Below are 12,731 nucleotides of genomic sequence, written 5' to 3'. Positions count from 1 at the left end.
GCCACAGGTTGGATTTCATCCTGGGCCGCCCACTTGGAGGACCTTAGCCTCCATGGGGCGCGCCACTTTTTCTAAAATCAGCTTTGAAGGAGTATTTTTACTTGTATAGCTGGTTCATTTCATTCAGTCGTGTTAGTACTTTCAGCACCAACCCTGACATACATTTGATCCAAAAGGGCTCAGATGTAACTTATTTAGGGGTGTTTAATTAATTCCTTTAAAAGAGAACCCTCAGACAAATGATTAGCTTCAATTATACCCAATATCACTCACTGTGTAACATTAACTCTCTTATCACTTTAACTCCTCTTTCCATATATTATATTATCAAATAATTAAAGATTTTTGCATTTGAGGTAGACTAATGCTCAGTATTTTTTCTGTGAGTAGGTCTATTACTGCTATAAGTATTGGGATTTTATGATATTTTGACCTTGAACAAAAAAAAGGTCCAAATAAAGAAAATAAATCATCTTGAGTAAATTCAGTTTTTCACAAATATTATTATTTCTGCAGTCTTGTCTTTCTTCTATCCTGAAAAGCCTCAGTGTGCATCAACAACTGGTGCAGACATTTGAGCACAGTGACACACATGGAGGAGAACTCTGTTGTTTCTAAGACAGAAGAGCAAACACACAGTAAAAGAGGTGCAGACAGGTCCACAGATTCTACTTTTTGGTACCCATGAATAGACAGCAGGTGCTTGAGTGTTTTACTGTCCTTTTCATTTGTAACAATCACTGTTACCATAGCAACATATATTTCAAACAGAATTAGATATTGATGTGAAAGAAGCAAATGAGTGTTTTTATGACTTTAATTAAGTTACACAATAGTACACAAATAAATGTTATCAAACCTTCTCGCTTTGCGCGTGCGCAGAGTGCAGCCGGGTTTAAGTTTTGTAGTTTTGGATTGGGTGTGTGCATCTTGATGAATAAACGATCTGGTAACGTTGTATCTCCATTCATACAAAACGGGAGTGTTATCAGGAGTGTCATGGGCTTATTGTAGCCTATTTACAATTCAACATAAGAGACCTATTTGTTATTTTATTTATAATGATCCTATCTAGCTTAGTAACCATGGATTCAAATACACCAAAATACAGCGGCACGTTCGATCCGCGCTGTTCCTTTAATGACGTCATTGAGTACGTCATACAACTCTCAAACCGAGGTTATAGATAGGACCCGTGTGAGCAGTCAGAGTACCACTTCCAAAGAGGAGATGTGGAGCTCTATCACCTGGCTAGATCCAGGTTGAGGCCCTAAGTGTCAGGTAGAGTCACCAGCATGGTCTGTATAGACCAAGGCTCGCCAAGAGCCAGGTGCTGGTGGATCTATACTGGCACCGTCCTGCCAGTAAGACGTAGGGGACCCCCAAAGGTCCCCACTGTCAGGACAGGCTTCAATAAGAGTGTTTGAGCTCCCCACTCTCCTCTTTTGGAGCTGGATCTCTATCTTTCTCTCCCTCTTTCTCTCTATCGCTCTTTCTTTTCCTCTCAAATCAATAAGCTCTGACTCATAGTGCAGACCCGTGTGAGCTGTCAGAGTACCACTCCCAAAGAGGAGAAGTGGAGCTCAAACACCTGGTTAGATCAGGTTCAGTGTCAGGTAGAGTCACCTCTATACTGGCACTGTCCTGTCAGTAGAAGGCGTAAGAGGGGACCCAGGTGGTCTCCTCTTTACGAGAAAGATATATGTATATATATATATATATATATATATATATATTGGGGCTCTTGCGCCTTTTATGGAGAGAGAGGTCAGTGGATAGAGTTGGAAATCAGGGAGAGAGAGATTAGGGAATGACATGTTCCTTTAATGATGTCATTGAATACGTCATACAACTCTCAAACCGAGGTTTTAAAGAGTAACTAAACCCTAAACCACTTTTTTCAACTCTAAACCTCTGTATTTGAGTATTAAGTAATGTTCTGGATCAACTCAAGTCCAAATCTCGACATTTGAGTACAAAGTATTGAAATTCTAAATATTGTGTTATAAATGTGCATAGTGACTGCTCTTCCGTTTGAAAACATTCTCTGTGGAGTGAATGTGTTACACCCCTGTACAGCGTACTGTAAGGGGAGAAATAAAGAAGAAAGAAACAAACACGTTGTTGCTGGCTTTCATTCAATGGTGTAATGAATGACGCTCAGACAACACGCTCCCCCTGCTGGCGTAAAACCGGAAGTGTAAAACAATAACAAAAGCTTAAGACCAAACCAATCAATTACCGATATGCTTTTAAACTTAACCTTAGCAGCATGAATTAAGATTAAATTATAACTAGCTTTTTAGCATTTTTAAAGGATATACAACATTTTAGAAAGACACTAGTTTTAACATGTATTATTAATTTAACTTAGTGCACAATCTTATATCCATTACATACTCCCCTCCAAAACAAATGTCGTCCCGACATCACCAAAATTAACCATTACCACCTTTATCAAGTGCATGAAACAGCTTTCTAAACTATGCACTAGTTCACACCTTTAGCTTAATCACGTGAGCACTCAAATTTTGTTCAACAGTCCATGAGTAATTTTTATGTGTCTGCAAACTCTCTGCTCTTCAAAAGTCCATGAGAATGTTATATGTATGTGCAAGCACTCAGCTTTTTCAAAAGGTCCATGAGTGTATTAATCTGTACCAAGCATTCTGCTGTTAAACAGTCCATGAAGATATGAATTGTGTGAATGTTGTAGAAGCCTTGCTTCTTTTGCAAACAGTCCATCAATGTATGAAATGTGTATGTATGGAAGCACTTGGCTTTTCAAAAAGTCCATAAGTGTATGTATTGTGTATGAAAAAAAAAAAAAAAAGTCTTAGCTGTTATCATTTAATGTCCAGGTGCAACAACTGTGTGATAGTTAAAGGGTTGTACCAGGATCATCCACGCGCCTGCTGCTTGCATTGCTCCATGGGACACTGGCAGGTACCAGAACATAGCATTACCTGGGGGCCCAGCGCTGTAACAAACTGGATGGCCCAGCTGATCATATGTGAAGACTTTTGGAGCTCTTCTCTCTCTGACTGGCCGCTGGTGTCCTTGCTCTGTTCCACTGTTGTTATCTGCTGGAGCAGTTGACATCGGTGCTTGCACTCTGTCTTCCAGGACAGATTCTCTGCGTGTTCCCTCATTACCTGATGTCTCCTCTTGCTCCATGACCTCCTCGTGTTGTGATGTCTCTTCTTCATTTAGTGTGTCATCTCTGAGATCAATCTCTTGCTGCATGTCTTGTAGCTGATGATCAACATGCTCTGTGGTTATCGTGAGTTCCCTGTTAGCATCCTCCCTATCTGTATTTACCTGTGGCTGAGTTACGAGAAGTGGCTGCTCCCGGGGCATGTAATAGTAACCACCATCATCATCATCACTTTCATCATCATCGTGTTGTTGTTCCTCTCTGATTCTTCTGTTGTGAGTGTTTGATTTTCTCTTTAACTGAGCTGGTTTCAGTTGGATCTCAAGCGGCAAGTGGTCACATGGCAACAGGAGATTACGGTGCAGAATTCTGCTTCCTCTGCCTTTTCCCTGCTCTGGCAGTACTTCATATATAGGCATATCTTTTCCCACCTGACGAATGACCTTGTGAATGCAATCTTCCCAGTGGTTCCGAAGTTTTCCTGTTCTGCCTCTGGGTGTCATATTTCTTACCAGAACACGGTCTCCTTCATGTAACACTGAACTTCTCACTTTGTTGTCATGGATTCGCTTGCTTCTCTCAGCACATTTCTTTGCATTTTCAGATGTGATCTTATATGCCTCTTGCATCTGTTGTTTCCATTTTCTCATATATTCTTGGTGATCAGGAGTACCTGTCTCCGGAGTCAAGCCGAACAGCAAATCAACAGGCAGTCTTGGTGACCTCCCGAACAGGAGATAGAAAGGAGAAAATCCTGTGACTTCACATCGAGTGCTGTTGTAAGAGTAAATCAGTTTTGGCAGTGACTCTTTCCAATTTGACTTCTGCCTTTCAGTGAGTGTCTTCAACATTTGCAGTAGCGTCCTATTCATCCTCTCGACTTGACCGTTACCCTCAGGCCGGTAAAGTGTCGTTCTTGAGCCCATTACACCACAGTTTTTCTTGAGCTGTGCCATCAACTGATTTTCAAATTCACCTCCCTGGTCGTGGTGAATCCTCAAAGGGAAACCAAACTTCAGTGCGTAATCATTGAAAATCTTGTCAGCAACTGTTTTAGCAGATTTTGATGTTGTGGCATAAGCTTGTGCGAATCTTGTGTAATGGTCGACTATCACCACTATATATTCATATCCACCTGTACATTTATCCAGATGCAGAAAGTCAATGGATACTAACTCAAATGGCTGAGTCGTGACGATTGATGTGAGAGGAGCTCTTGTTTCTCTGAAGGGTTTCTTCTGTTTGAGGCAGGAGCAACTACGTAACACATAATGCTCTATGTCTCTCTGCATGTGTGGCCAGAAGAAACGATCTCGAACAAGTGACGTTGTGCGTTCCACACCTTCATGTCCCATTTCGTCGTGTAGTTGTCTCAATACAGTGTCTTTGAACTTTCCTGGCAACACGAGTTGTTTTCTGATTGCAGTTTTCCGGTGAAATATTCCATCTTCATCTATGCTGAGTTTCTCCCAGTCGCGGAGAAGACACTTACTCTGCGCACTCATTGACTTTAACTGTGGTCCCACAGGTCTCTTATCTGACTGTTTGCAGCAAATAACAGGGCCAATATTTTGATCCTCTCTTTGAGCTTGACATATAGTTCCTCTTGAAAAAGATGTAGATGTCTCATCATTCACTAATAAACACTCTACAGCCATTACTGAACATGTTGTCTTGAAATCTGTGGTTTCAACTGCTTGTACTGTAGCCTGTACCGAAGGAGAAGACATTTCTTCTGTACATTTCTGCATCATTGCCTCGATGTCGATCGGCATCCTTGAAAGTCCATCAGCATCGCAATTTTCTCTGCCTGGTCGGTATCTGATTGTTAGGTGAAAGTCGGCTAGTTCAGCAACCCACCTATATCCAGTGGCATTCAGCTTGGCTGTAGAAAACACATACGTTAATGGATTGTTGTCCGTATATACAGTGCAAGATGAGCCAATCAGGTAGTCCTGAAACCTTTCTGTCACCGCCCACTTCAAAGCGAGGAATTCCAACTTCCCTGAATGGAGGTGATAGTTTTTCTCTGCTTTGGTCAGGGTGCGAGATGCATACGCTATAACTCGTAGCTTCCCCTCCTGTTCTTGATATAACACAGCACCTAAACCTTGATTAGAAGCATCTGTGTGAAGGATGAATGATCCTCCTTGTCCTTGAGTTGTTTTCCTTCTGTTCTTTGGTTTCCCTTCCAGCAAGGCATACAGAGGTCCGGCTATGCGGGAGAAGTCTCTTATATACTGTCGATAGTAGCTCAGTAGTCCCATGACAGCTCTCAGCTCTCCCACAGTCTTTGGTTTCTTCTCCTTTAAAGCTCTGACAGCAAGCGTATCAGCAGGGTCCATTTTGCTGCCCTCTGCAGATACAATACGTCCTAAATAACGAACCTCACGCTTGAAGACTTCACACTTACTTGGTTTCAACTTTATCCCATGCTGACGTAGTCGCTGTAATACTGTTCTCACATCCTCAACATGGTCCTCAAATGATTTGCTAAAGACAAGCGTGTCATCCAGGTATGGTATGCAGATCTCATCACGCAGCCCTTCCAAACATTCTTCCATACATCGCTGGAAGGCAGCTGGGGCATTCATCAAACCGAAGGGTATTCGAATCCATTCATAAAGACCCCAAGGTGTCACAAAAGCTGTCATAGGTCTGCTTTCTTTAGCCATGAAGCCCTGATGGTAAGCTTTACCTTGATCTAAGAGAGAGAACCAGGAATTTCCACCCAGGCCATCCATGATGTCTTGCACTCTGGGAATCGGTTGGCGATCAGGAAGGGTTTTCTTGTTCACTTCACGGAAGTCAATACACAGCCGCAGAGTTCCATCTTTTTTTCGTACACAAACACCTGGTGATGCATACGGTGAGTTTGACTTCTCCACCCAGCCTTGTGCGATGAGGTCATGCAAGTAATCTTTCATCTCTCTGTAAAGTGGCTTAGGTACAGAGAGGTATGTTTTTGCGACAGGTTCAGTGTCTTTCAGAGATATGCTGAGTTGCAGTTTCTCTATGCAGCCGATATCATCATCTGTTTTTGAGAATGAAGCCGACTCCTCTCTCAACATCTGGTGAGCTATCTCCTTCTCGGGTTCGCTGAGGTGGCTCAGATTCACAGGTGGGTCCCATAAATTGTCATTACTGTGTTTCTTTTCAACTCTGACGTGATTCATAGTTGCTGGAGGTGGAGGGCGGCAACCCTCTAGCATGGAAGCTGGATAAACTGCCTGAATCTGCTGCACAGTCCCAATCACAGTCCTTCCTGCCAGCACTATGTCATGGTCTGTAGGATTCTGTACACTAACAGTAATAGATGGTTTATTACCTTTTCCCACTTTTACAAGCGTGTCACAGAATTGAAGTCCCTCAGCCCAGCGTGGGTTCACATCTGGCTCAAAGATAAGTGTTGTATCTTCATCTGGTGCAGACACATTTACATGGCACTCAACTTTGACAGACATGTGTTTCGGTATGTTGATCCTGTCTTTTTTTGTCTTCACAACATATTCATGATTTTGCTCAACACTTACTTGCTGTACAAAGGCTTCTGCTTGGTTTGGCTTGAGATCAGGGAATGCTGCCCTCACTGCGTGACTGAGGCGTTCTCTGTTGTTAGAGCTGGACTGTTTTGATTCACTGTTTATAATGAGATCGATAACATTAGAGCCAATTATGGGACGAAACAGATTGTTACCTTTCATCACAAGTGTTGGAACTATAACTTCTGTGGTGACTGCTTCTCCTGGAGCTAGTCTGAAAGTAATCTCCACCCAGCCTGCATATGGTATATTCTCACCATTTGCTGCCACAATGTCAAGAGTATCTGCACTGTCCAGAATTTCAGAAATGTCTCTCAGTCTCAAGTCTGGTACGTGTTCTTGTTTCCATTGTTTATCCATTATTGTTACTTGGGAACCTGAGTCCCACAAAGCTTGAACTCTTTCATGTTGAATGTAACAGTCGATCACATATTTTTTTCCTACCAGAGGAGCCACTTTTGCTTGTTTTCTTCCTTTTGAGTGAGTGTTCACAGTCATACATGCAAATGGCACACATTTTTCTTGGTGCACAGCCCAACCATTAACTTGACATGACTTAGAACAGTAGAGTTCATTTTTACATGATGCACATTGTTTCAGTCTCATCTCTTCACCTTCTTTCCCACAGTGAGCACAGTGCTGGGACCTCTCTGTATGACTGGTCACTCCCTGTCCCGCGCGAGCGACCTTTCCCCGTTTAAAGGGTCACCTCCAACATGTCTTTGTCCTCTAGCTCGACAACCAGCCAGGAAATGCTCACTGCTGCCGCACCTGAAACAGTGTGTACAGTAGTCCTCAGCTCCCCGCTGTTGACAGCTAAAACATCTCCTCATACGTCTCTGATTTTGTGGTGGGAAGCTGCGCTGTGGGGCAAACTTTTGCTGATACTGTGCAGTCTCACCTCTCTGTCCGGGGCCAGGCGTGTACCAGTATCTCTGGGGCAATTCTTGCATCTGATGACCTGGGAACTGCTGAGCTGATGTGCCATCCAATCCTCTTGTTTGAGGCTGCTGATCTCTATACATGTACTGAGGCTGCTGCATAGACTCTCTTATCAGGGATACTTCGGCTTTAAGATCTTTCAGCAAAGTCATTTCAGACCTCATTTCTTCAAGCTGAGTCAATACAGCTGAGGGAATTTTACCTGAGTTCTGTTGAGTTGATGATTTTTCATTCTTTTCAACAGGAGCAGTGTTGGACTGGGCTGAGTGAATATTTATAGGACGTTGTTGTCCTAACAGCTTCCTTTTATTTTGGCTCTCCGTCTCATAAGCACATGCTGTGTTCATTCGCTCAAGTAACAGTTCATCAGAGATGTCAGTTTGTTCAAGGTATGGTCGAAGGTCACGTTTTATGTTATCATTTTGTAGCCCAGTTAACACAGTGTGAAGAAACATGTTCTGTACTAAACCTGGGTCATATTTGAGGCCTGACTCTGCTTCTTGTGAGGCAAACAAAATCTTTTGTCTGAGGTCAAAAGCACGAATGAGGAAGTTCTGCGGAGTTTCTTTGATGCCTTGAACTTCTGAGGTCAGCTGTTTGTAGAGTTCGGTTGCACTCTTTTCCTGGTAATGAGAACGAAGTATCCGTCTTAATGTGGGTAAGGTCAAGTTAGCTTTTCCCTCTAGGTAGCTACGAATTTGCATGCCAGGGGAGATTGCTTTTATCACGGCATCCACAATCTCAGATTCTGGAACTCCTTTGCTCAGGCCATGTTCGATTTGTCGAGCTAAACTTGAAAAAGTGAGTCTCTCCTTCTGTCCTGATCATCTGTTTTCCCGTGCCCCTGTGTTGTCGTCAACTGAAGCTGCAGAGCCTCAATTTCTTTCACTAGCCTTTCCTCTTCTTGATTTCGTTCTCTTTGTTGCTCTGTTAATTGTGTTCCTTGGGCATTTATCTGTCCTGATTTATCTTTCTTTTCAGCTACCTGGAGCTCAGAAATTGTGTCTTGTAGATGGAGTAAGTCAGACATACCTTTGTCCTCCAGTTTCTCTAACTCCGCTCTCTGGATGTGGTTTGAAATGAGTGTGATGAGTGCTGCACGACCCTTGCCAGTGACATGCTCAAATTCTGGGCCTGCGATGAAGAGATTGTCACATAATTCCACCAAAATGGCTCTGGACAGCGCACACAATCCTCCTATTATTTCAAGCTGTAACTTCTCTAACTCTGTTGAATCCATCATTCAACAGAAGAGCTTAGGTGTCTGGGTTAAGTAGTGCCTTTGACCTTTGAGGAGTGGTAGTTGCCCTCCTAGTATGTTGTGATACCTCAGATTGCATGCACACTTTTCTCAGGTGTCGGGATACCACTGCAGCCGGTTCACCTCCTGCTCTCGATGTCTGGTAGATGTAAAAGGGCTGTACGATGCTCTGGGACATCAATCTCGAGTAGACACTGGCCCAGGCAACACACAATCCCAGCGGTGCCTCCAAATGTTACACCCCTGTACAGCGTACTGTAAGGGGAGAAATAAAGAAGAAAGAAACAAACACGTTGTTGCTGGCTTTCATTCAATGGTGTAATGAATGACGCTCAGACAACACGCTCCCCCTGCTGGCGTAAAACCGGAAGTGTAAAACAATAACAAAAGCTTAAGACCAAACCAATCAATTACCGATATGCTTTTAAACTTAACCTTAGCAGCATGAATTAACATTAAATTATAACTAGCTTTTTAGCATTTTTAAAGGATATACAACATTTTAGAAAGACAGTAGTTTTAACATGTATTATTAATTTAACTTAGTGCACAATCTTATATCCATTACAACCTCTGTTGTCATGCCAACAGAGGCTAAAACTACAAGGTCCAAGAACAGTAGGCTATATCAGACTAACATTCAGAGGCTAAACATGAAGGCTTAAAGCCAAGGTCATGTTCATGGTACCAAGATGATAAACCAAAACTTAAAACTCACAGGTTCATATTTTATATTATTTTAGTTAAGTTAACAAACTAAGGCTATAGTTTGAAGGTGTCAGGACATGTTATCATGCTAACAGGTTCAATGCAACAGTATTACACTGAGGCCAAAGCTAAAGAGGGGGGAAGGGGAGGTTAAATCATTTATTACACTCATGACATTAAACAATAAAAGTCCTAGAATGGAAAAGATCTCCGGATTCTTACAAATGTAATTCTATCAGGTGATCTCAGTCAGTGTCTTACTCGTCATGTAGGCTACATCAATATGCTAAATGCAGCTACAATGCCCAGGTATATCAGGATGTCAGTGTTCACTCTATATTTATTTGTGTGTTGCAGTGATAAACAGAAATTTTCAACTTTCATCTGAAAACAAGACGATGGGTGATGTGTGGAGCCGTGAGGAGCGTGAGAAGGCCGAACTGGACCGTTTTGTGAAAAGTCTAAAGGATGGTCCAGATCTAGGAGTTAACAAGCACTTAGTGATGTACACCAGTCAGTCGTCTACAGACAACCTCAGACAACATTACGAAACCAGGAAAATGCAAGCGGCCGACTGCGCTGCAGACTGGATTAAGAACCTGGCAGAGAAGCTGGCCGCATTCACTAAGTCTGCTGATATAGCTGGACTTGGAGCACTGGCCATTGCCATCATCATTGACATAGTTTCATTCAGTCCGCCTGAGGAGAGCATTGAAGAGGCTCTGCGATCAGTGTTAGCAGAGGAGAAGACCTCCGAGGTCTGGGATCTGATCGACGAGTGTTTGAAGAGATTCACAATGCACTTTGAGAACAGAAACAAGCTGAGGAGCGACTTTGAGCTGATCGAAAGCCAGCTGAGTCTCGCTCTCACCAAGCTGAAGAACTCCATGGTGAGGGACGAGCACATTTTTGTTAAAATTATTATTATTATTATTTTTTTTTTAAATTATTATTATTATTATTATTATTATTTTTAATTCAGGTCTAATTACAGATTTTTTTCCTCAACTGTTTTTAGGTTCTTGCTTTAAATTGCACAGATATTTTTTATCCCTGCATGGGTTATGTACATTTCTTGTATAAGTCTATTTTAATTGCACAGTTTTAAGTTTGATTCATCTAGGGGTATTCTTTAAATCTTTTTTTAATATATATGTATGTGAGGGGGGGGCGTCAGTTTTGTAGTTTAATTTGTAACAAATGTTTCATGTCATGTCTTTGTAACCTGCTACTGGATGCTTTGAATTTCCCTCTGGATCAATAAAGTATCTATCTATCTATCTATCTATCTATCTATCTATCTATCTATCTATCTATAGGGTTGTGTGAATCAAGTAGACCTAAGTCAATAGAAACACACTTTATACTTAATTAAAAATGATCTTATATACAAATAACATCGCAATTTATCACGCTGTGTTTTGTGAAATTGTAATGGATCCTTTGCATTAGCAACAATTAGGCCTGCTGTTACCATAGCAACATGTAGACCTATTGCAAACATAAAGGTTCTGAATGATAGATTGAAGTGACATTTGTAAAAGAAGTTGACTTTGACAAAACGCTTGTTTTTAATGACTTAAAGTGCGATATACACTCCTCCAAATCAATACAGGCTTACACTGACGACTCAGAAAGTATTCATCCAGCTGTCTACTCTTCTCGCCTTTGCGCTTGCGCAGAGTGCAGTCGTGCTCAGCCCTTGGTCGCGGGCACAGCAGGGTTGAAATTTGAATTGTTTTTGTTTATTTAGAATCTTCAAGCTTAGTAACCATGGGAACACATGAAGACAACAGCGCGTTCGATCCGCGCTGTTCCTTTAATGACGTCATTGAATACGTCATACAACTCTCAAACCGAGGTTATGAATAGGACCCGTGTGAACAGTCAGAGTACCACTTCCAAAGAGGAAATGTGGAGCTCGCCGAGAGCCAGGTGCTGGTGGATCTCTACTGGCACCGTCATGCCAGTTGGGGACCCCCAAAGGTCCCCACTGTCAGGCCAGGCTCCAGAGTGTTTGAGCTCTTGTCCTCTTTAGGAGCTGGATTTCTATCTTTCTCTCCCTCTCTCTCTCTATCGCTCTTTCTTTTCCTCTCAAATCAATAAGCTCTGACTCATAGTGCAGTTTATTAACTGCTACACAAAATAAGTTCCATTTAGCTGGTTCATGAAATTCAGCATTTAACTTCAATTATTTTCTTTTACTTACTTATGCTTCTTTTTTTTTATGTATATATATTTATTTTGGGGCTTTTTCTGCCTTTGATGGAAAGATAGGACAGTGGATAGAGTTGGAAATCAGGGAGAGAGAGATTAGGGAATGACATGTGGGAAAGGAGCCACAGGTTGGATTTCATCCTGGGCCGCCCACTTGGAGGACCTTAGCCTCCATGGGGCGCGCCACTTTTTCTAAAATCAGCTTTGAAGGAGTATTTTTACTTGTATAGCTGGTTCATTTCATTCAGTCGTGTTAGTACTTTCAGCACCAACCCTGACATACATTTGATCCAAAAGGGCTCAGATGTAACTTATTTAGGGGTGTTTAATTAATTCCTTTAAAAGAGAACCCTCAGACAAATGATTAGCTTCAATTATACCCAATATCACTCACTGTGTAACATTAACTCTCTAATCACTTTAGCTCCTCTTTCCATATATTATATTATCAAATAATTAAAGATTTTTGCATTTGAGGTAGACTAATGCTCAGTATTCTTTCTGTGAGTAGGTCTATTACTGCTATAAGTATTGGGATTTTATGATATTTTGACCTTGAACAAAAAAAAGGTCCAAATAAAGAAAATAAATCATCTTGAGTAAATTCAGTTTTTCACAAATATTATTATTTCTGCAGTCTTGTCTTTCTTCTATCCTGAAAAGCCTCAGTGTGCATCAACAACTGGTGCAGACATTTGAGCACAGTGACACACATGGAGGAGAACTCTGTTGTTTCTAAGACAGAAGAGCAAACACACAGTAGAAGAGGTGCAGACAGGTCCACAGATTCTACTTTTTGGTACCCATGAATAGACAGCAGGTGCTTGAGTGTTTTACTGTCCTTTTCATTAGTAACAATCACTGTTACCATAGCAACATATATTTCAAACAGAATTAGATATTG

This window comes from Labrus bergylta, chromosome 16, assembly GCF_963930695.1.
Source record: "Labrus bergylta chromosome 16, fLabBer1.1, whole genome shotgun sequence".
NCBI lineage: Eukaryota > Metazoa > Chordata > Actinopteri > Labriformes > Labridae > Labrus > Labrus bergylta.
The sequence above is the reverse complement of the archived record's forward strand: the minus strand, read 5'-3'. Positions refer to the sequence as shown.